This window comes from Rhipicephalus microplus, chromosome 5 (assembly GCF_043290135.1).
Source record: "Rhipicephalus microplus isolate Deutch F79 chromosome 5, USDA_Rmic, whole genome shotgun sequence".
Taxonomy (NCBI): Eukaryota; Metazoa; Arthropoda; class Arachnida; order Ixodida; family Ixodidae; genus Rhipicephalus; species Rhipicephalus microplus.
This window is the reverse complement of record NC_134704.1, coordinates 131,920,974-131,942,908: the sequence shown is the minus strand read 5'-3', so window position 1 is coordinate 131,942,908 and position 21,935 is coordinate 131,920,974. Positions and strand designations below refer to the sequence as shown.

Genomic DNA, 21,935 nt, shown 5'->3' with positions numbered 1-21,935 from the left:
TCAGTTGCTCACCATACCCTACCAGTCTTCATAGTTTTCAGTGTATTGTTTACAGACTGGAACTTGACCGCGTGATAGTTATTGCTTCTGGACAATAAACCGTATGAGAGCACGCCTACTGTTGAGGAGTGGCCAGGGTACAATGGCAGCAGCTCCATTGGACACTCCATTAAAGACCCCACACTTCAGATTGATTCCGCGAAGGCCCGCTTTGCCTGCGCACGTGACCTGGCTGTAAACACACCACAGAGCCCAAGAGGTCGATTCAAAAGTCGGAAGGCGGAGGAATCACCGCCTTACAAATCTTACAACCTTCAGAAGCAGGCGTCGTCGTCGTTCGCCTGTTCATGCGCACGAGAGACCACCAAACACGTACGGCCGTCACGGTTCGTCTATTGCCGTTACATCCGCCTGGCGCTTTTGAAGCGAGAAAGGGGACCGTCACGGGGCCCCAAAATCACAGCCATTCTACGCATTGAGCTTCTTCCTATACGTCTCCTGAGTCCGTGTTTTCAAGCTGCCGCTGAATCGAAAAAATAAAAACTCGAGTTAGGCACGTCTTGTGCTCGCCGGACATGTTCATTTGGACTCGTATACAAAACGCGGAATCGACGGGCTCCCGCGCAAACAGAATGCACGGTGCCCCTTTCAGCGCATAATAACACGGTGTCAAGGAAACCTTTCGAGCGGGCCGAGAAAGCATTCAGCCGCGGACGCGCAGCGCGTGCAATCTCGCGCTCGGTCCACGAAGAAAGGCCATCCCTGCAGACGTTTCGTTAGGCTGCTGTTAGTTCTACTAGGAAGTCGATGTGTCAGGTTACATGGATTTCAACCCCACGAGGAACGTATTATGGTTAACTGTGTGCCATTTCGGCAAATTCACAAGGTATAATTTCAAAGCTCTCAGAATTACATTCCAAGAACAAAATTCCGTACTGTGACGTTTTGGTTGCGTTTTACTATTTATTTGCAATTAGCATACAATTATGTATTCAAGATTTCTGCTGTATAATTTTCCCAGTTTCCACACAACAGAAATGAAATATTTGGCTCCAAACGTGCGCACTTAGTTTCTGGTTTCAATCATTTCGATAGAATAAATCTACTATTTTTGACATTAGTTCTGAAACATGGCACGTCGAACAATCCGTCAAACGTCATACTGCTTTCAACGAAGTGACTGGCTACAGTCATATGCAGTGCACTAAGGTTAAGAGAAGACATACTGTCGAAGCAGAAGGTTCAGTTCCTTCAATGAGCAATGCGTGGCCACAAGTTGACACAGCTTGCAAAAGGAAGTTACAAAAACAAACGATGCCAGCGCAGATAAAGGTTACAGAAAAAATGGCTGCGTGTGTCCGTGCTTCGCTGCAAATGACGCCAAAGGTGATAGTCTTCTGTCTGGAGGTGCTGCGTGGCATACGAATGCCATATCTGGCAGAAATGTTGGAAAAAAGAAGCTTACATGTAACGAGAGCCACTCCTAGGTGGCAGCACAGTATCGTCTTAGGAAAACGCAGGAAGCAGTTGTTATTTCGTGCTTATCGTGTTATCGTCAGCTCAGCGTAAGACACACTCAAATAGGTTTAAAAAAGTTGTTTGAGTGGAAGCTCCCGCAATGCTTTGCCAGCAATAGTGAAGCCAGCTTTTGCGTACTACAGATCTCAGAAGCATGCTAATTTCTAGCGTTTCTCATTTAGACATCAAGTAGCTGTGACCTGTTAGTCTTCGAGCTACGTTAATTTTAAATGAAAGTATATTTTTTTTCTGATAAATTAACCGAGAGAGACAGGTATCGCCCCGCCGCGGTGGTCTAGTGGCTAAGGTACTCGGCTGCTGACCCGCAGGTCGCGGGTTCAAATCCCGGCTGCGGCGGCTGCATTTCCGATGGAGGCGGAAATGTTGGAGGCCCATGTGCTCAGATTTGGGTGCACGTTAAAGAACCCCAGGTGGTCGAAATTTCCAGAGCCCTCCACTACGGCGTCTCTAATAATCATATAGTGGTTTTGGGACGTTAAACCCCACAAATCAATCAATCAATCAGGTATCGGTGACTTATTCTCCAATTAAAACTAGCCTGAATTCAGGGGTTACTAAATAAAACTAGCAACACATGGACGCACTTTGAGCCCTAACTGACCCGAAAAAGTTCCACGTTATACTCGTTGGGCGTGCGAGTAGAACGTTCTTTTCAATCGGCAAACACCAACAGCTCATCATGCCTCTAGTAAAATGACTGCCACAGCCGCCATCTTATGGTGCGTACGGCTTCACTCGTGGGTGATAATTTCAAATCCAGCTTTTTGTTTTTGAAACTCCTTGGATATACTACGGCCTTTCAAATTACGCATGTATGCATTTTTATTAAAAAATGCGCCTCAATACTTGCGTATTGATGTTGCGCATGATATGAATAAATGAGATGAATGCTTGATTTGATATTTTGTGCAATGAAAAAAATGACTATAAAACTATTAAAAGTTGTGTGGGCAATTTTGCGCTATTTGGTTGATAAATAGATGTTGAGCTGCCTAATAAACAAATATGACAGAAAGCGCTCATAAATTTACTAGGAGAAAAACACACACACGCAGTCTATAGGTAGATAAGGTAACGCCGAAAGTCAGACAAAAATGTACTACTCGTGAAAAATAAAAGCATGAGAAACAGAGGCTATTAAAACTACACAACTAGCAACAGTAACTTAAAAATTGAAATTCGCTTCTACACTTGGTTATTGAGAAAACTTTCAGCTATTTCGCTTATGAACGCCTATGCTATTTTATGTTTTGTTCTGTTCGTCGATGCATTTTTTTCCCTCTTTTGAAGAGGTTTTGTTTGCCTTATTTTGTGTGATGTGTGGCTTGCAGAAGTGCTGCTTGTGACCCGCCCAGTAACGACCAACAGTATATACAAAAAAAAAACAAGATAAACGACCTTTTAGTTTTTGAAGTAGGCTCCAAGCACTTCTCTCATGATCCCGACTCTGCTTGATTTTGACCATCTTTTTTGACTGGTCTTAATGGAAGGGGCGCGTGACGAAGGCAAAGACACCGCAACCGAGATGAAACAGCCTTTGCTGGCAGTTCCATCTTGTAGAAATAATTTTTTAGTTGAATATTAGTTCGTAAAATGGTGTGCGAAGCTTTGAGGGCGTACATCCAAATTGAATATCGTGTGAAAACAAGTTATTTAAATACACCAAGTGCGAGGAAGGGAAAACTCTGTAGGGAATTGCGTGGGCTTAACAACGTGCGCAGTGCCCACAGCATTGACTGCTATATATATGAAATTGAATTTATCCTTATCGCGCCAGATAGTTCTGTGCGGGATTGCACTCCGCCAGCACAGCAACGGGACACGAAAGTTTTTGCCACTTTCACCATGTAGTTGTAAGACACAATCTATATCTCTTTGAGCATGGGATATAAATATTAAACGCCTTAAACGGAATATTTCTGGAATTTTTTAGGGCAGGAAATTATTAATAGGTTCAGCCATCCACAACCGTAGATCTGTGTTTACGGCGCTTGAATGCTGACCTGATGGTCGCGCGTTTGATCTCGGTTGGCGTGGTCGCCTTTTGGTTGAAGTGAAATCGTTGAAGCCCGTGTACTAAGCTATGCCAGTGCACGTTAAAGAACATCAGACGGTCCAAATTTCCAGAGCTCTCTACTTCGGCATGGGTCATAACCCTATCGTGGTTTTGGGATGTAAAACCCCAGACATTATTATTGACCTGTTCAGGTACTGTTAATATCATTAGGCTGACCAAAGAAGGTTACGCAACAAAGGTGAAAACGTTGGTAAACAGGAAAGTAAAAGTGCAGTAGGTATTATGATTTAACGTCAGTTCATAGAAGTGCGATGACCAAAATCCCAGACACGCCTAAATACGAGAGAGAGAGATGCCATTAAAATGCTGTGAAGAGCAAGTATACAACTGCAAGTCTACACACTTAGTGAATGGTTTTTCAGAAGACAGGAGGAAAACGTACTTGCTAGTGAATCAAACAGGCGCGCGTAAGGGCATTTACTTTCTGTATTTTTTTTCTTTGCGTCTTGTCGTGGAGTCTTTTCGGGAATGCCCACGTACTGGTGCGGGCACTCATATTGCGCAAAGGTGGGTGGCGAGTTTCGCGCACTGCTGAAAACACACATTGAAATTGGCTGCTTTCTTTCGCCGGCATGAACGCTACTCCTAAACACGTTTTTCCCCGCTTCTCAAGGGCCCACACGGCTGAACGACATCGTTTTGCATTGCTTCAGTTCAAAAAACATCCAACTTCCTGACCATCAGGAACCTGTCGGAGGCAGCTGTTAATGTATTACCGGTAATGCAAGTTTTTTACGTTGTTGTACTGGATGAGTGTGACAGTGGATATTTATTGCGCCGTTTAAGCCACGGACTTGTACATAAATGCTTGTATATGGTGAGTAACTTGAATTCGTGCTTATTTTCTTTATCTGTTGCTGTCCTCTCGAATGTTTACACTGCACGTGTGGAAGAGTTTCGAATAATATGTAGCTACGGAAACAGCTTTATTAGCTGCCCTCTTTTTGTATTGGTCTAAGCTGAAGAAAAAGTGAGAGATTAACCTCATTTTGTTAGAACACGAGTGATAATTTAGCACATGTGTGGTCACTGGCCCTAATGTTCAAGCTGAATAAGGTGCAGTAATATATATGCAATGAGATGAACTCGGGTGCGAGAGGTTCCTTTAAGCGAACGGACCTCGTGTTCATCATAAAAGTGGCTTGGCAAGTGCGGAACCAGAAAACGGTCGATCAGTGGCCCTATCAAAAAAGGCGATTAGTGGAACCGCTATTTTCTACAGAACGCAGTTTGAGAAAGCACGATGTAAGATTTAGTACTCCGCAGAAAACCTAAAGAAGTCACAATACCGGTGCGAAAAAAGAATTGAGTAGACTTCCTGGTGTGAATGTATCTTCTGCAAGAAGCCTCACTGTAGTCTCCACCGCGTTAATTGCAAAGTATCGAATTAAACAGAGTTTTTAAAGCGATAGCCTTGTGTGGCTATGTTGACGCTCCAATTGGCGAGACCTCCGTGACGCTTGGCAAAAACAAGCGGTTTAGTAAGGTATCGCACAGTTTTCGTAACTGAGCCCTATTATTGACGTCATATTGTGATGTTGCGAATTGCGAATGTCTGTGATATCATTTTAACGCCATGATACGACGTCACATCACGACGTCATCACACGATGTTTACAATATTAACATTAATTTATAGGGTTTAGCATCACAAAAGTACGATATGATTACGGGATGATCCGTAGTGGAGGTCTCCGGAAATACCGAACGCCTGGTGCTCTTTAACGGGCACTGACATCGCACAGTACACCGGCTTCGGCCATTTTCGCCTCTATCGAAATGCCATTTCCAAGGCTGGGATCGCATCCGCAACACGTGGGTCTGCATCCAATCACTGCACCACCACGGCTGATCTTCACGTGACATTTCCACGTGGTAAAGGCTGGTCGAATGACGGCGCATGCACAGAAAATCGCAATTTTGTTTTGCTTTTTCAATTATATTCGAATACAGCAATAGCGATTGACATGCATCATGTAATGGAATGCACGCATAAAGTATGGACACGTATCCACGATTCGGCATTACATGTTTAAGCGGTGTCTCATTCTCTTTCCCTTTCTTTTATTTTACCTTGCTGTCCTCTCTTCTTTCTCTTTTTCTCTTTGTAACAACTTTTTATATCGTCTTTTATTCCTTTACACAGCCTAAGGTAGCCAGCCACTCTAAAAACTGGCTAACCTAGCTGCCTATCCTGCCGCTTGTTTATTCCATTACGAGGCGTATTGCAACTTGTAAGAATAAGAATACTGAGGCTCCCACCGCATCCACGGCCAAACATAGCTGCTTTTAACTAGGAAGCCTTCATATGGCGGTGCGCACAAGAAAGCTCCCTACGTTTAACATATTCACCGTACCCACTAAACCACTAGCTTCAGTTTTCTTTGACTGTTCTCCAGCATGCATCGTAGTTGCGTGTTCTATTGCGAGCTGGCATACGTCATATAAACTGCTTTCATCTTGGTAATTTTTTTTTATGTTGAAGTCAGCGACCAATTCCAGTGGCTGATTGAAGTTCTGGTTGTGTTATATTGAGAATGCGGCGTTTCCTACTAATGCAGTCATGCATTCCAGTTTATGTTCTCGCGCAGAAACCCTTTATAACATTTTGGAAATATTTCTAGAAGCACAATTCTGCAGGAATATTTGTTTACGTTTAGTGCTTGTCTTTTTTCTCTCGTTGAAAATTTTGGGGGCACCACTACTAAGGCTTTTAGCCTTTGAGTTACTTTTTCAAAATAAATACATGAAATGGGAGTGGTGTTTACATTTCGTCAATATATGTATGTAGGGGGTCGCGTTAATGCTGTTCCTGTTTCTTTTCGTCAACACCACTAGATCAAGTTTTCTTAAAGACAGGTTTGTGTCCGTCGCCTGTTAGTTTATACTTCTGCTGTATTTCGTATAACTGCGTACATACATGCAGTACTTTGAAAATGTAATACTCTTAAATACCGAGAGCTGTATAGAAGCGGCCATTCTTCAGAGACGTTGCTTCAATAATAATGCTTTTTGAGAACTACACTTGAGGTGGAGTTGAGGCAGTTTTATTTTGAAGGATTCACTTGCTTCTAGGCCGTCTTGTGACTCAGTGGCAAAGACAAAATGTTGCTATATTTATTTTCCGTTGCTTCGTAAATTTAATTAAGACATGATTTACAAACGGAGACGTCGGAATACAAAATCTGCGCCAGAGTGCTTCCTTTAAAAAGCTATTTTCTCTCTGAAGGACGGGAAACAAAGTGGTACTATGCGTAAGGGGATGCATCACGTGTGCGCCTTTACACACGCTTAAACGGTTGCGACGTTGTCTTTTGTATTCAGTCTTTACAAAACGATGTGCCTGCCACGTTACCAATTACGTTCTCTGACACCTAACACCGAGTGCCTACAAGGAAGTGACATCAAATAGTTTTGCCTTCCTTTTTTTCTTTACATGTCTATGGAGTTGCCTTTAGCACTAGAACGTGCATTAGGTATGGGAGTCCCTTTTGCTCCTGAGTCATTTTCATTTTATACTTCTCGCGATATCAGAAGGAGGCTTGCTCTAAGGCAAGCGTAACGGTGGTTATGCGTATGATGCGCAGGAATATAAGATGACAGGTGCTTCTTTCTGACACTTTCTTTTATGTAGCAATGATAACGCTGTTCACAGTACTACTCCACCAGTTTGTACTGTTTCCATTTCCTGCTGACGAACATTTATTGTCCTATGCTGGAAACCTGGCCCTGCCTTGCATGTGGCAGTGATATTGGGAGTCACACTTCCCCACCTGCTGCCTCGTAGTTACGCCTAAAACGGTTGGCGCTATTCTGCAGGTTGGTCAGTTTCTTTCAGTTGCCACGGTGTGTGCTAGTGATCCGTTGTATATGAAAAAAAAACTACTCCGCAAATTTCATCTATTTACTAGGCGTATAACGTCGACGATTACCCTGATACTCTTAGAAATTACTTTAGCTGAAAATTTCATGCAACAACAAAATGACCTTGTGGGAGCCTATTTTAATACATTTTTAACCTCTCCGCTTTTACGTAGTGATACAGTGTTAACATTTTCCTAAACGCCCACACACTCGGCGCCATGAAGTGCTGTTATAAAGGGTCCTAAGTACACAACACGTGTTTCAAAATGGTGTTCACCGGCTTACCTGAGAGTACATTGAAATTCGAAATAATCTCTAAAGTGCTGTCACGATAGAGAGTGTGCCCCTAATAGCTTCCTCTTAATTACCACAGCCCGCTATCCGCGACTCGACGCATACTTGTCGTGTAGAGTTACAATGCCCGAAATCGGTTTCAGCCACATGTGGCTTTTGAAAAGCCGCGAGCCATTCGCGACGTTCAGAGCAATTAACCATGAGCAGCGTGCTTGTGTCTGCTCTTTGAACTTTTCCGGCGCTTCCGAGTGATAACTTTCGAGCGGGGAGCAATGTTGCGAAGCCATTTGCTCGGGTCTTTTTGGTAGCTTCATTATATCTTGGCAATCATGCTGCCGTGTGCCACTTCATTCTCATCAGCCCATTCCGCTCGTTAATAACCGCGCGCTATCTCGCGGGACCTCTAAACAAACACATGCTGTGAAAATATATAAATATTGACTGACACTCTCACGTTAAATTCACATATAAACCCAGTAAAGTGGCTGCGGTGATAGCCACCGTGGTACCTCAGTGGTAGAGCATCGCACGCGTTATTCGAAGGTTACGTGTTCGATCCCTGCCACGGCACTCGTATTTCGACGAAGACGAATTACTTGGGGCCTTTCTATACTGTGTTATGTCAGCGCAACCTAAGGAACACCATAAAGTCAAAATTTCTGGAGCCATCATGTATGGCGTCCCTCATAATTATATCGTGGTATTGGGACGCTAAACCCCAAATGTTACGATTGTTAGTTCTTATGAGTGAAAGCTTGTAGGTGTAGCCTCTGTTCCCGTAAAATAATTTCCGTTCTAAAAATGGCAGTGGACGCCGAACAAATTGTATTTAGAGCGTCCTCCATTCATTCCTGCAAATATTGTTGCAGTAGCACTTTCAACAAATTTGTTTTGAATGAACATATAGGTGATTAAGATCAATGAAAACGCAGTGGAGGTAAAATAGATGGTGGCAAGTGTCTTGTATGTTCTCCTCTAAGCATTTCCTTGTTCTTTTGTCGCGCAGGACCTCTTGGTGTCCGCTGGAATCATCAAGGGACTGATTACACAGGCATCACTTAAAATCGGCATCGTCTTCATGATCAACACTGATTATCGTCACACCTATAGGTGAGGCCTGTGAAAGGTGGTATTTTCTCTTAACTTATTTTGTCGGCTATTCATCATAGTATTCTCTGAACAACCATGTGATCTTAATATTAATCTAATCGCCTCTGGACAAGAGGTCAGGCTTAGCAATATGAATTGCTACGGGCCGGTTTCTTTTCCTATTTGAAAAGTGCCGGCTGTTGAAACATCGAAATATTCATGGAAACTGATGTTTAGTCGTTTTTCTTATTTTGTCACACGCCTTGTACCACTTCACACAATCTTGCACAAGTTGAGCGGTACGGTACGGTATGTACGGTAAAGTCGCATGCCAGGTGATCAGGTAGGCTACCATACATCGCTCAAGCTCATCACTTCGTTTTATTTTTTTCCTTCAATACTCCTTTCATGCTCTTACTTGCTGTTTAATGTCGACATGTCAACTTTCCAGCCTCGATAGTTTTTTTATTGATTCGTAGTGATGCTACCACTCATACAATCGTTCGCGGGCTTATAGGTAACTTGTGTGGCCCGTTTTCTTGATATAAAAACAACACGTAAGCTCAGACTAACCTTAATGCTTGAAAAAAAGGAAGATTCTCAAACAGGGAAGGCATCTGGAGCAGAAATTTTGGCAAGTGAGCTAGTACTCAGCAAAGCAACCTTGTTGAAGAGAAGTCCAGTTGTCGAAACCTTATAATTTCAGCGACGTTGTTGAAAGTATACTTCATCACGCAGTATAGACATGCGATTCTGGTGCTACCACTATGAATGAATTGAACGTCTATAAAGACTGATACATATGCTTCCTCAATATCATTTTGTCCCGCTTGATATACATGCCATAAGTTGAGCCGTGTAATAAAGAAACCCTAGCAGGTACTACCTTGGGATTTGTTTGTTGATGAATCACATAAGAGAGGGCTTTTATTAGCTGCATGGACGTACTCACTCACATGCTGCCCATAAATGTCGACGATTTCTTCCATGAGACGTTGTAATTCACATCGCCAGCATCATGAAAAAAGGAAAAATGTGACTGAAGTTTACGAAGACGTCGGTTCGAATGATAACGTTCATCGTTGACTTTGTGATCTCCGCAAGTACGTATTCTTCTTAACACACGTGTAAGGTATTCCTCGTTCATATAGCACAAGCAACCACAACATCCACAAACTCGCACGCCAGTATGCCCGGTTATCCACGAGCGAACGGACCAGCAGAAAATTATGCGACATTTCAATAGTTATTCAATAGATTTTAAGGTTGTTGTTGTTGTTTGCTTCGCTCAAGATGTACTTGAATCAGCCAATTGTCGGTGACAGCTGAGACAAATCTTCTATCGCTGCGTAAAGTGCAGCCTCTCCGCTGGTACCGACCGGGAAAAAAATTCTCAGTGCTGACGTACCCTATTCCTGCTTATTTCTTTTAACTTTCATAAAAATCTTTCCTTCTTTCTCATCTTCCTTTATTCTCTGTATCTGTATTTATCTTTAAGCAGACATCCTCACTTGCATCCTGTTCATAGCTGCACTGCTGCATCAACCGTCACGGCCTCTTTTATTGATTGCCGTAAGAGAACACGCGCTCGCATATTGGCAGCTTTCCGATAAAGCTCATTGACGACTCACGCGGAGGTGTTAACGTCATTCATTTTTTTACCCTTTGACACGGTCGCAAAGAGAGCGTAGCAAGACGGTGCTTTTGTGAAGACTTGGGTGTCGCTAAAAGGTCCTTGTCATTGGGGAAGCAGAGTCGAATGACTTAAACAGGTAGTAAACGCAGCAAACGACTAGAATCCTTCGTTCATATTTCTATCGAATCCGATGATAGCCGTTGTTCTTTCTTAAGCGAAGAACAAAGATTTTGTTCTCATCAGGCGGTGCCGAATCACCCCGTTCCTCACTTCCATCTTTATCACCCGGGCAACGTACCGGCTGCGATGCTAGGAGCTATCGAACGCCTTTAAGGAGTGGGGGCAATACGAGGGCGCTGGCATTCGGTGTGCGCGGCAGAAAAAAGAACGTAATCGAGTTCCAGCTGAGCCGTATTTTGAGGCTTTTCCTTCTTTTGGTTCTCAGCGAGCACGCAGAAACGCCAAGATTCTGCTGACTTCCCGAATATCGCTGCTCCGATCGCCGTTCATTGTGAAAGTTGAAGAGAAAGGAGGAAAATCTCGAGGAATTATTTCTGCCTTATGTTCTTTCTCGTCGTCTCGACATATCGACACGTAAATACAGAGAGACACACACGTACACACGCATCTGCGCAGGCAAGCGCACAGGCACTTCAGCCTGCAGGCAGAACAAATGGAACATAAAAGATGTGACCCCTTGCAGAAAGGAAGTATAGAAAGGTTGCCGTAAGCGCTTGGAAGCGGAGAGCTGGTTTGTATGAACAATGAGGGCAGGTAGGCGTAAACAAAACTCGCATTGCAAGTATGCAGTCTCTTACAACTGAGGGGTGTGTTACATAACTGCGATGGCTAGCCAAGAAGCCGTCACTGCTTTCCCGTCTTCATTTACTGTGCTTCTCTTTTTCTTACACCCTATGTCGAGCCTGTACGGAATTAAGGCATTTCATGCGCTCACTCCGCTTCCTTCAGAGCGTCCACCGGCCGCCTGCGTAAACACAGGCGTCAATGAAGCCGCGTTCAGGCTTTTGTGGCCCACTTCTGCTCGTGCTTTTAAAAAGGTAAACAAATAATTGGACTTGCTTAACACTCTCTATTTGTTCCTTAGAAGTGCTCACGCTTCGGTGGATTTGTCTGACATTACCCAAAAGCCACACAGCGCAGAAGAACCAGCATGAAATAACAGTAAAAAAACGTTGCATCCGACCTGACATCAAATAATAATGCAATGTGGAAGCATATTGAAATTTTAGCAATGCGACTCTCTATTAACCTACGGATATTTAACTGCACCATATGCGCCTTGCCACCGACGGGGCGTGAAGTAATTCTTTTCTGTCGAAATGATCGACCGCAAGAGCCTAATTAGGTGTAATCCTCACCACTTTTACGTTTCCAGAGTTTCACTGCGGACGTCTAACTGGGCTTTCTCTGTTCCGTTAGCGAATTTTGTATGAGGCAAGAGAGTGCGTGCGTGCACTAAATAATTTCCAGCTTTCTCTAAAACGTGTGCATGTATGTGCCCACTTAGACTTTGAGGCGTAAGCAGATCGACCAGTGATTTAGCCGCGATTACTTGGAGTCTCTATCATAGCGTACAAGTCACCTCACCTGCAACTGCTAAGGCTTCTACGTATGTTGATATACCTGGTACCCTTCTTTTCGTTAAAACATCTATAATTTTCTGAGCACATATATGATAGTGGACTTGCCCAGAAGTGTTAATATATAACTCGGCATTCGCTATTAGGGTCAATAAGAATGTCAGAGAGCCTGCGATGAAATCAAGGAACTAAAAACTATAGGAGAACCCATCCTTCACACTTTTTTCAGCTTCTTAGGAGAGTTGTCTATACAGATCTTTGATATTACACCCCATCTCCAGTCGCACACCATGAAGCTTGTGAATAGGATTAGGCAAGTGTAGACACTAAAGCTTTTGTTTACTCCGATTGTTCTTTGTACTAATCATGAGATTGGTTGACATGCACTCTTACGTCACCGATGAAAGATCTGCCCGGTTTTCTACTGTGGCAAGATGACGCCATGATTGTTCGAACCTGAGGGTGCACACATCACAAAAACAACAAAATAGATATCCCAATCTTTTCAGACCATTAGGGAAAAGCGCGTCCCACCACGTCGAAGAGACACAATGACATCCTAATGAAGCTGGGCGGGACCGCTATAGGCTGTAGTTTCATCCAATACAATGGATGAAACTACATGAAATGCATCTGCTGTGCTTTCAGTGCTTCGTCCTTGAGGTAGTAGCATTACGGGAGCAAGATATCAAGCTCATTACGAGAATATATATGTAAGGACTGGTTCATTACTGATCGCACCCGCTCATATAAACAAGCTATGTTGTGTGGCTGCAGTCTAGAAGCATCATGTTTGACCATTCTACCTACCACCTCCAGAATCCGTTCTCTGCAGGTTAACGAAAGTGCTAACGAGCTGCTCCTGCGCAACGCTGTTTCTTGCGTCCCCATCTTTCGTGCTGTTTAACTTTGCAGATGGGGGAGCTAGTTTCACTAGCGCACCGATCTAGCTTGAGAAATTTGAGGAGAAGGTAAGCATGTAGAGATTGGAGCTTCAGCTCCTCTAAGGTCCGACCTGAGGAGGGGCGATGCACACAGTGTGGCAGCTTGGGCTAGTTGGTATCGCATGACGATAGTTATAGCGCGAGAACAAAACGACGGCACAGAGACAAGCCGTGTCTTTTGTGTCCTTCTTGTCTCTGTGTCGTCGTTTTGTTCTCGCACTATAACTATAGGCACACAGTGTGTTTGGAGATACTTCTCTGAATACGTGCTAGTGGTGCGAAACCTTAAACCGGGCATGTACCTTATGTTCTCCTTTTTCCCTGCATTGTCGTTTTCAGTTCTCAACGGCAGCTTTGGGAAAGGTGCTGTAACTTCATTAACTTCATCGGCTAATTGCTGGGTTAACCATTGCTTTTTAGGGGCGAAGCTCCTTATGGCGTGGCTTGTGCGTCCCTCGTAGTACGTAGCCACCAGTGGCACATACCCGAAATAGCGGTCCTTACAATGTCTGCTGGATGGGGGCACTTGTATATGATGAATACATGATGAAAAGATGTAAGATGGCTGTGCTTGGAGTTTTCTCTAGACATATGGACGGACTAACGGACTGACACACGCACGGACGGACAGACAGAGGGGTGCACGGACGGATGGACAGACACAGGGATGGCCGCAAAAAGAGATGGACGGATAGACAAACTAATGAACAAATGGACGGATGCACCAAGGATCACACAGATAGGCGGACGCAAGAACGAATGGACAGACAGACTGATGAACGCTGCGCCCCACCAATCATCATTCACTCCGTGGATATGCTGTGATTTTTTTCAGTTCTAATGGACGAGTGACAAGTAGAGGGATTTATCCAATTGCGAGACGCATACATGTTTGTTGGAGTGTAACTACATAGCACACAGTGACGATAGCATACAGCGACAAGCCGAGCCACTTAGGGTGCTTCACACTTTAAGTGTTCTCTCTGCTAGCGTGTAATCTAAACCGCTTGCTTCGATTGGTGCCTAATGGGCTTGCAAGACACATGTGGCCGACGCATTATCTATACACACCAACACATCCCAAAGCTTTATGTTCGCCAAAATAGCGCTTTCCCTACATGCCCTCCTCAGATTGTACGGAGAAGCCAACTTCACTTTACTTTGCTCTTTCTCTCACTTTTGTTATTGCTTCTAAATGCTGGCTATCACTAACAAGCAGGCGACTTGTGTGTGAAAACGCCGGGAATAAACCAACCTGCGGAAGCGGGTGCAGATAAATGCCCACAGTGCGACAAGTAATCCCTTCAGATGGAGTGTTCGTGAAACCTAAAAGAACTAGCAAGAAAAATGAAACAGGTCTCGTTTGTTCAGCGGATTATTGAAGAAAGTAAGCAGTGCCGAATACAACGGCTTAGTGCTGAACCATTTGCCTGTCTAAACAAAGTGACGTTGATGGACTCTAATATTTGTGCAGAAAACAACGCAGGCTATTTGGGGAGCTCCGTTCTCGGAACCGCACGTTCTCGTGGAATTGTGCCGCTTTCACAGAATTGCGCGCCAGCTACACTCGGCGTTCTGGCGTCGGCGTTAAGCAGGCCGTATCTACGAGCGACAGTCCTACGCCAGTCGTTACGTTGCAAAATGTTTGGTTAAACAGCGTGGCCTTAGATATGGACGTAGTGTTTTTCTGTGAGGCATCTCGAATAATTTGAAGCGTGGAATGGGGTCACTGTCTGCAAGTGAATCCGCGTGTCGTATAAAAACGAAAGCTGCTTGTTGTTCGTTATTTGTTCACCGGTTGGCTGCACTACACTGGCAGAGTAAAAGAAACCCGGGCATTACGAGGCAGACGTGAAGCACTGCCGACAATTCACATTTGTCCTTCTGTTGTCCTTCGCACATTATTCAGCACACTTCCCACGTCGTCTAACTCCAACTCTTGTGCTTCGTTTGAAGATGTGCTTCTTAGATGTTTGTAGCTACTGGGCTTGGCTAAATTACCTGTGAAATTAGAGAAACTTTATCGCTTACGTTTGTGCCATATTGATTTCCAAATATTTCTCAATGGTTCATCGATATAAAAAAATGGAACATTCTTAACACGCCTCTCATGGTAGACCATATAGATAAGCCATTCCCGTGGTATCTTCGTGGCAATTATACAATTTGAATAGGTAGTTGGTCCACCACTCCTTGCTACATTGTTCACATGGGCACCAGCAGAGACACAGGAATCCCGTTGAATGTACGCGCTGAAGAGAAAAGTGACGCTGTAATATATACCCACATGGTTCGAACGCGAATTTATCAAAACTTAAAATGCTATGTGATTACGTTGTATAATAATCTCCTGTTACCTTCAGTGACCTGGCTTCACTTAACTCTCATTAGCGTTTTCCGAATACGTTTCAGGCTGAGTTTCACATGTTCAGCTGTTGCATTCAAATTTCAATATGATTCGTCAATCTACCTCTTCTATAAGTGAAAAGAATCCCCGCGGCTACTGAAATATTTCAGTTGTGTGAACCTCATTGCTAAAAATTGCGCAATGTGCTACGCTATATGGTACCAAACACCTGAACTAAAAGTTGTTGCTCGGTGTTGAACAGAGATCTTCTGAAATTGAGTATATCATAAAGATACCGCTGGGCGGGGAGTCGATTATAATTTTCATCGCAGGGCGCTTCGGCCTGCGTTTTTGAAACGAAACAGTTACTTCGACCAATCTCTGCTAAGCTCTTAGTGAGAAGCCTCTGTGTTACACGCATACTCGTGGGCCATGCGTGTTTCCCAAGTGCGTTAGATCAGACTACGCTATCTGCTGTAGTTTGTGTCTCATAGCTTGGACATATTTTACACAAGGTACCATATTACATAAGGGGTCCAGGACGCCTCGCTCTCTCCTTCCGCTCCCTCTGTCTCTATACCTTTTAATCATACCCTTTTAAGCCCTTTTACCCCACCCCTCGTGAGCTACTGTTGAGGAGTCCTCCCCCTGAGAGAAAGTTACGGGGCTCACTTTTCTCTTTTCATTTAAGAATCACTCCCCCCCCCCCCCCCTAGTATGTACGTTGGGTGATGTATGAGCCAAAGAGCTCGGTGGATTCCGATCAATAAAGTCGCGAGCTGGGCTAGTTGAAAGAAATCGTTCGTAATAGTGTGGCGTGCAAAGGTGAAATAGCGTCCTTTTCCAGTCAATTCTTTCAATGCGTTTGCGCTGTGTATACCATTAGGCATCTTCGTAATTGCCGTCTCCTGATGATGGCTACCTCTTTCCTAGATAAATGGATGTGAAGTGGGAGGTCAGTTGTTTCTCTAGCTCGTAGCGCATCAAGATGTTGTTGTACTCCTTGTGAACTTCGCGAAAAAAAGGAAATTTGAGTATTTTCGTGAACATTACAAAAAATCTTGGCGCCCAATTTCCATTCTAAACATTCTTTCAAAATTAACCTCACCAACCAGCTCATTGACTTTTCTGCACAAGTTGCTGAACCCTCGAGTATAAAGCGCCTTCATCTGTGCTACCAAGTGCTTCAAGTACTTCGTTTGCCTGTGCAGGCGCCTGCGTTTAAGATTGCAGGGACTTCCATTTTCATTCGGAAAAGCACAAGCGACTGGCGGATACTCACACCTTTTTTTATTTTTTACAGAAAATGATGAAATAAGAGAGGTTGATTGATATGTGGGGTGTAACGTCCCAAACCCACCATATGATTATGAGAGACGCCGTTGTAGAGGGCTCCAGAAATTCCGACCACCTGGGATTCTTTAACGTGCGCCCGAATCTGAGCACACGGGCCAACAAGAAATAAGAGAGGTTGGTGCCGTTATGATGGCACCTGGCTACTCTTTTTTGCCTAACAGACAAAATATGTAGTAACAAAAGTAAAAAAAGGGCCCAAAATGCAATACAGTATACGATGTGAGAGTACAGCACAGCCGAACAGCACATGACAGTTCAGATACGTCAAATAGGTTGAAATGTACGCACATGTGGTATAGATAGTTTAAAAAAAAAGGTCAGTTCACACTTAGAGAAATAATTACACATAAAATCATTTTCACATCTATAGCAAAAACCACCAAATATGCTATGAATGCACCGCCGTCATTCTCCATTTCGGATTTCTAAAGAATACGGCCCCACAAACCAGGAAAATCAACTATGAACGAAGTGCACGATCACACCCCCGCCCGTATCGTAAACATGTTTACAACCACCTATATTGCAGCGTCAAAAACTAACAACAACATTCCTAGGAACAGTTCCGTTTCCCCAACTTTTTCATCACACTGAATGTCCATCTGCCCAGCGCATCTGGATTGTTAACATCGATCGCAGTGTTGTACTTTCCTGGGCTCTCACATAGTTGAGAACAATCCCTTCGTCTGTTCAGGGCAGTGGTGGAGGCGACCGTAAAAAGGAAGGCTGCCCGAATAACGCAGAATTGAATCAATCCTGTCCGCTTCTCGAGATAGCGCCCGTACGACCAAATAACTTATTTGTCTCGCGAATATCGGCGCGCCGCCTATGAATTCTCAACCAAGGGCAGTTCAATGCACGCTTCGAGGCGGCCTTATAAAAGTCGGTGATTGCAAAAGCATGTTCGCCTCAATGCATCCTTGGGTGAGAATGAATGGGATAGAATTGACAAACGACATAAGTCGATAAAGCAGTATGCTTTATTTCACACACACACACACACACACACACACACACACACACACACACACACACACACACACACACACACACACACACACACACACACACACACACACACACACACACACACACACACACACACACACACACACACACACACAAACACACACACACACATATATATATATATATATATATATATATATATATATATATTAAGGTGCAACGAAGTTGAAGAATGCTTCAATGTATAGACTCGGTGTTTTTAGATGGATCCAAGAAGACTGACCACATACCCCATTGTATTGCCGATATTGAGGGAAAAGGGGAGCGGGGCTGTTCTGAATGTTTGCCCTGAATGGTGATACGCGTTCTTTACGGATCGATTGATGTCACGCGGGCAATACGCGACGAGAGCTTCAACGCAGAGTGACATAGGCGGTGAGGACATCGGGAATTGTTCGTTCAACGAGAGGGTCCATGTGTTCTCCCGCTCGTAACGCGTCATTGTTATTACGGTCTTATAAATGATGCCGATATTGAAGGTGGCATCGAAAGCCGCCAACAAAGTAAAGATAAATGTCCTGACAGTTTTAGTGTGCAAAAATTAGTTCAGAGATGTGAAAAGTGTGTTGAAGTGAACTATGATTGCAATCAAAAGTGACTTAGGTGTTCTCTTTGTAATGCCATTACAAATGAGTCATGTCCGAAACTTACGGAAATGTACCTGTATCTGCTTAGGTACAATTATCGTTTTTTTCAGAACGGCTATGGGAGGAGAAAGTTATGGCATCACATTTCAGTATCGCCGGATACAAGTAGAGTGTAGTTTCCCAATGTCTGGTAACTGCAAAGATATCGCATGCTGAAGTTGCGAGAAGGACTTTATCTGACAGTCACCTATGGGGCACGGCCGCAAAGAGAGCGGGAAGGTGTTGATGTAACGCGCAAAATTTATTCGAGCGACGTGCGTTTGCGTAGCACAAGACTGCGTTTCTTTAGTTGGTATCTGATGCGAAGTTATGTCTTTTCTAGATCGCACGATGATATTTATGTCAATATGTTACAAGTTACGTCATTTCCTGTTGGCGTGGAAATGACTTAGTTGTAGGTTGATCACCGTGCCGATAAAAAACACAGCCGCTCATGCGTTGTTACGTGATCCCCGAGATTCCAACTTGAACGCTTGAACACACAATGACAGAAATCTTAGTTGATTAGAGGGAGCCCTCCGTTGGCCATGAGCGGACAGGCGTATGAGAATAACTCAGACAAACCACGCTTTAAGAACGCATCAGTGTCATAATATACTGCTTTGACTTTAACAATTATTATTAAGACTTCATCAGCTACCTCATCTACGTGGGCATCAAGCTTAAGTTAGAATACACTATACTCGTGTTTTCACTTTTGTACCGCTGTTCTCTGAAATGGCTGTATTGCAGCAGTTGTGTGAAGTAGTAGTTTGCTTTGTCCTGATGCGCGTTAGCACTAAACTTCATTAATTTCATGTGTGCATAATAAACACTCCGGAGATAGATTACGTAACTAGTGGCTATATAAACCGAAAATATACAGTTACAGTCCACCAGTGAGCATTGTCATTTCTTCCATGTAGGCAGGTGAGGTGGCGATAGAAGTGATGCGGTGGGGAAAGCCGTTGCAGTCTTTCGCTGTGCAAAGCAGATGTGATGATGAGCAAGTGACAGATGGCGGTGAAGTAATATAGAATGACATGAATACAATCTACAAGATAGCCCCGCCGCGGTCGTCTAGTGGCTAAAAAACTCGGCTGCTGACGCGCAGGTCGCGGGATCGAATCCCGGCTGCGGCGGCTGCATTTCCGATGGAGGCGGAAATGTTGTAGGCCCGTGTACTCAGATTTGGGTGCACGTTAAAAAACCCCAGATGGCCTAAATGTCCGGAGCCCTCCACTACGGCGTCTCTCATAATCATATGGTGGTTTTGGGACGTTGAACCCCACATATCAATGAATAAATCAATCAATAATTCGACAAGATACAGCTATATTCACGAAAAATAGGGCAAGATTGAAAGCGACATTGTAGTTTTTATAGCTTACGTCAATTTTTAGCATTTGTGGCGACAGTATGCATGCACCGAATTTATTCTAGAACCCGTTACCAGTACTGGTGCTGTCGCTGTAAATGCCACTGGGGTTGCTGCAGGTGTAGTTCGCGGCAGCGTGCAGTGAAACTGGCCATCATGGCCATGTATGTCGTTACGTCTCACTTTCATTTCGTCGACGAGATCACAAAGCTATCTTCCGACCGTAAGACAGCTGGTGAGATGGAGAAGGAGAATACAGGAACGGAATGAAAGCTCGTCGGAGTATCCGTTGCATCACCGCCGACTCTTCTATAGAAGCTCCAAACGTCAAGGCGACATTGTTTACGCTCCTTTGGAAACATCGTATGACCTCGCGACGTGCGAGATGGGGTCACGGGATCAACAATAATATTAGATGGCGAACACAGAATTCGAGCCTCATATTTCGTTGGGGTTTCGGCATTAGCCTTCAAGCAGGAGCAAGGCGCGGTGGGATTAGGGCATTTTGGCGTACTAGAAATATCGACGCGAATGCTATATACCAGTTCTCTGGAACTGTCTTCGCGTGGGATGCTTTAGACAAAGCTTTGGTAACCTAATGAGCAAAAGTATTCAGACCATGCGAAGGAGTCCACCCGTCAATTTTTTTTTTCGCTACGAGTTCCGCAAGATAAGAGACAGAGAATCTGGGTGACGTACCGGACACGCTAACTGTCATGTTCCGAATTACTCTAAAAGAACCCCTCCTGCATCCTGTCTTCAACGCATGTCGGTACATATTTATCTCCCTCCCTTCTAACTATCCTTCTCTCCTTAATTCTTTCGTCCTCGACCCAAGTGAATGGCGGAAATATTCCGATAGTAGAAATTAAGGTACACTTTGAGTGCTTTGCCGACCAAACACGCCTCGGTGCGAGACGTGCCGTAGAGCCTCCTATGTGTTTATTTAAGCGCACAAAACCAGCTCTGGGAACTTCAGCCAGCGTCAATGGTGGTCTAGGCTGCCGAGCGGATATCGTGAACCTGCAGTGAGCGGATACAGATCAAGGATTTTCCGCTCCTGTATTCCAAGAAGGAAATCACATGTAAATTCGTGGGCTTTCGCGAGCCGATACCGCGATATTATTATGAGGCACGCTGTATTGAATGGCTGCGAAATGATTGACTACCTGAGATTGCTTGAGGTGAGTCGAAAATCACACGGGCCTCTAGCACTCCGCCTCAATCGAAATGTGACCAACTCAGCCTGAAAAGAAAATGACAAGTGGAAGGATAACACGGAGAAAGTTCTTAACGTGATAGCGTAAAGCATCTCAGTTTGCAGAAATTACGGTTTCAGTGGCCGTCGTGTTTCTTTATGAGCGGTAAATCAGGGCTTTCTGGGTGCGAAAATTTGAGGTAGATGCAATAAAGAAATAATTAAAAGCTGTTTGGTTTAAGGTGAACTGCGGATTCGAACTTGTGACCTCTCGCTACGTGGTGCGATGAACTTGGCCGCTCGGCCACCACGGATACCTCCTCTGGCATGTGAAAGGCGAGTTATTTATATACGACATATGGCGTGGCGGTACGCACTTCTCGGAGGTTCTTCAGCTGCTTGACATAAATACCGCCAGTTGGCGCAAAAGGGCCCAGAGGCACGCTTTCCGTGTTTGGACGTGCCACCTTCCTGGGCATCGCAACAAGCTCTCGTCTGTATTTTTGGGTTTTATTGTGGCATGGTTTAGATGTCGACCAAGAAACGGAGCTTTGCTAGCGATTTGGCATAAGCGATACTAACACCGTCCGACTATGCGCTATCACGTCCTACACTCGGGAAACTAAGTTTCTCTTTCTTCTTCTTAGGGTTCTCCTTTCGAGAATCCAAGAGCCAGTCTGTTCTCCTGCTCTAAAAAAACATATTCTTCTAACTCAAGTTTTTTCACATTCGTGGCACGTTGTTGCAACCACTCGCTAAAACCTCTCGCAGCCTGTGAACAACGTTCCAAGCTCTCATGCAACAACCTTTCTGTTCAATAAATAGTTTCGTCTTGCAGCCACTGAAGACTAGAAGGGCCTTCTCAAAGCCGTTGCTCTTGAGGAATAACTTTAACAATTCCGACTCTTTTAAACATTTTTTTTTTATTCTACTGGCGTTGTGTATTGCAGGAAATAT

At 44.2% G+C, this 21,935-nt stretch overlaps 1 protein-coding gene across 1 annotated transcript in view; it reads left to right on the top strand.

Annotated features, from left to right (window-relative positions):
* The window catches only part of LOC119174227 (neuropeptide CCHamide-1 receptor), a 386,872-nt gene that overhangs the window by 314,396 nt on the left and 50,541 nt on the right, over positions 1-21,935 (top strand). Inside the window, exon 3 of the mRNA XM_037425057.2 lies at positions 8,781-8,884. The gene's annotated coding sequence lies outside the window, so the exon portion shown is untranslated. The remainder of the gene's footprint in view (positions 1-8,780; positions 8,885-21,935) is intronic.